The sequence below is a fragment of the Podarcis vaucheri genome, assembly GCF_965113315.1.
Source record: "Podarcis vaucheri genome assembly, chromosome: 11".
Taxonomy (NCBI): domain Eukaryota; kingdom Metazoa; phylum Chordata; class Lepidosauria; order Squamata; family Lacertidae; genus Podarcis; species Podarcis vaucheri.
Window position 1 is genome coordinate 47,547,178 of NC_138749.1, and position 3,586 is coordinate 47,550,763.

Genomic DNA, 3,586 nt, shown 5'->3' on the forward strand with positions numbered 1-3,586 from the left:
CTGAAAAAGTTGACTTGAAATCTCTTTTAAACCTGGGTTTCAACTATGTATGCTCTCCACAGAAAGAATGTGAGTCCTGTGGGAACTGGAAAGAGCTTTTCTTTTTCTTGCTACAGAACTGCAGGTCAGAAACATTTTCTCTATTTCCAGATGCAAAGTAGGAAAAGATCCCTTATGCTTCTAGCTGCCCTCATCAATGCCTGACAACCTACACTTTGTCAAAATACCTTCTTACAGAGACAAGTATTACTGGCACAGCAGCCATAACTTCCTTTCTATCCAGTCTCCTAATTCCTGATATGCCCTGGTTTGCTGATTTCCCTGAGTCCCTGAGATGGGACTAATTTCCTGTGTCTTCTGTTCAGGGAAGGAACAGGTTAAATAGCTGTAAAGGAAGATCTTCTGCTATAGGTTGTTCCCTGTTTCGTACCTCTGCCTATCTAGTTTTATTTATTTGGCCCACCTTCTTATGGACCTTCCAATCTGGCAATGGCAGCACCCACAGAGGTCAGCCATATCCTGTCCACAGATATATATCTCATCCAGGACTCTCTCAGACCTGACAATGTCTCTGGTCTTAGTCACTCTTGAGAAAGCATTATTATTATTTATTGAATTTATATAGCACCCTATACCTGGAGGTCTCAGGGCAATTCACAGAAAAGATCACAATGTAAAAATAGAAGCAATAACCCAATAACACCCTCCCGCAAAGAGCCATATTTTAAAAAGGTATAGAATGTCCATCAGGTCAACCAAAGGTCTGGTTAAAAAGGAAGGTTTTTGCCTGGCGCCTAAAGGTGAATAATGAAGCTGCCAGGCGAACTTCCCTGGGGAGAGCAATCCACAGACGGGGAGCCACTGCAGAGAAGGCCTATTGTTGTGTGCCTCCCTCTGGACCTCTTGAGGAGGAGGCACACGAAGGAGGGGCTCAGAAGATGATCTCAGCATCGGGTAGGTTCATATGGAAAGAGGTAGTCCTTGAGGTATTGCGGTCCTGAGCCATTTAAGGCTTTATAGGTCAAAACCAGTACTTTGAATTGGGCCTGGAAACGAATTGGTAGCCAGCACAGTCGGACCAGGATCGGTGTAATATGCTCAAACCATCTTGCTCCAGTGAGCAACCTGGCTGCTGAATTCTGCACTAACTGAAGTTTCTGAACTGTCTTCAGTGGCAGCTCTACGTATAACACACATTATACACATACATAACAGCCTCGTGATATTGCCTCCCGCAACATGGTATGCGTGAGATTGTTAATCTTAGGGTCATGGGTTTGAACCCCATGTTGGGCAAACAATTCTTGCACTGCTGGGGGTTGGATTCGATGTCCCTTGTGGTTCCTTCTAACTCTACAATTCTATGATTCTGTGTTAGTTGTTTAGTATGCAACACTGGATATGCATATTTTAACACACATCAGTGACCAGGCAGAAGAAAGTAAATAGTGGTATAAGCAAAAAAAGGGGAACTTTTGGCTAGATTCCTGTGCCACCAATTCTAACAGTAACAACAACAACAATTTTATTATTTATACCCCGCCCATCTGGCTGGGTTGCCCCAGCCACTCTAGGCAGCTTCCAACACATAATAAAACATAATATAATATCAAACATTAAAAACTTCTTGATACAGGACTGTCTTCAGATGTCTTCTAAAAGTTGTGAAGTTCTTTATCTCCTTGACATCTTATGGGAAGTGAAGGAAGGTCTTATGGGAAGTGAAGGAAGGGGGATTCTCTTACTGTAAAAATCTTGAAAAATTTGCAAAATTCAATAAATAATAAAAAAGAATGGTATCAGGATTTAAACCTGAATGCCAAAGGCAATCCAATACTATCCTGTTTTGTATGCTCTCTCTTTCTCTCTCTCTCTCTCTCTCTCTCTCTCTCTCTCTCTCTCTCTCTCTCTCTCACACACACACACACACACACACACACACACAGACACCACCACCACCAACTCTCTAGTGTTCATTTTCATTTTTCAATCACACACCAGCAGCAGCCAATGGGATCCACATTTCTTGTCCCAGTTCTGAAATTGACGTCAAGTTCCACCATCAACAGGGGGGTGGCTGTGGGGTCTGGAGGAATATAGATACACAATAAACATGATCCTGCTATGTTCCATTCATAGCCTATCCACGACTCCACTCCATTTTATCTCCACCAGTGGAATGTACAGTACCACATTTTTTCATGGTGTCAAAGGATTTTCATGAAATCGTGAAGCTTCTTAACCACTGAATCTCAAGTACAGAATCGAGTACCTTTAAAAAAAACACATAAATGGCAATTTCAGTGTTACACAGTGAGGATTAGACAATGCTAACTACACAAATCAGCAGAGGAATATTAAACGCATGTTGATGACTATCCTTCTTTCTTGAATATCTTACAGTTGTAATAACTTTACTTAATGCTAGTGTTGACCGTGTGATGAGTGGCAAATACTGGATTATTTTATTATATTCCCTGTCCAAAACATTTTTTGAAAACACAGTCTAATTGCCCTGAATTCTTAGAAGTCTTTCCCCCTGAGAACTGGTATTCTAATAAATTTCTTGCAAAGTAGCAAACTCCTTCCTGCAAATTGCTTCCTCTCTTGTTCTTTGGGCACTTCATGCTTCCAAATTATTTGATCCCAAGAGGCACTGGCAGTTGTTGTGAATACTCCTTGATGTTCTCACTGTTTTGTAAAACGAATTGCAATTTCTCTTTAATCTCTCAATCAAAAAAGGCTCTTTCATTTAGCTCTATTCCTGATTCATTAAACACATTTGAAATATGTGGGACTATTTGAAAAGCTATAGAGAGGCAGAATGATCAATGTTCCAAATACTCATTCTTTTGAATTTGGAAAGACATATTTTCCCACACAAAGTCTTCACATTTGTGAATGTTCTCTCTCTTTTTAAAAAGCTGCCACTGCCATTGTTTCTTCTACCCGCTGCTTCATAGAGGATATGTGGATCTTTCTACGAAGGAAGAAAAAAGTCATAATTAGGAAATTATATTGAAGACGTAGCAGATTCAGCTTGTACAGCTATGTTGCTATGTCCCTATCTGCTCCAAAATGCCCAAAGATGAGGGGCCACTAGACACTGTCAAAAGTAGTCACAAAGTTCTATCCCTTTTGGACTTGTGTATAGCCTGTAGAAGAATTAAACAAAAAAGAGAGTTTTGAGCTTTGTTCCAATTACTTACATTTATGAATTCACAAACAGCCATTTTTAATTGTATCCTGTATTTCATATATACAGGAAGCTACCAGTCTCTCCCAACCCGAGTCCTGTACTTACACCTGGAAACAGCATCAAAGAAAAGCTAGTGTTGTCATAGTGTGGTTAAGATGATGCGGAAATGACTTAATACATTCTTGTGATGTTAACATCCCAATCTTCTCTACATCACAAAGGATCTCCGCTTTGATCATAAGAGTCCAGTCTTCAAATCAATTGGAGTACTGTGCTTGTTAATTAAAGGAGCTGGTGAACTTTTCTTTATTTCAGTGGTCTAAATCAGCTTGTTGTTGAAATACTCTGGTTTATGAATGACAGCTGCCGAGCCACTTGTAAGATGGG

The 3,586-nt window shown here is 40.3% G+C and overlaps 1 long non-coding RNA gene across 1 annotated transcript; it reads right to left on the reverse strand.

Moving 5' to 3' along the window:
* Positions 1–1,545: 1,545 nt before the first annotated feature.
* LOC309514335 lies at positions 1,546–3,307 on the reverse strand. Its single transcript, XR_014211936.1, has 3 exons — positions 3,210–3,307; positions 1,999–2,980; positions 1,546–1,711 (listed from the first exon to the last, which is right to left on the reverse strand). It is a non-coding gene; the product is annotated as an uncharacterized lncRNA (long non-coding RNA).
* Between the last annotated feature and the right edge of the window lie 279 nt (positions 3,308–3,586).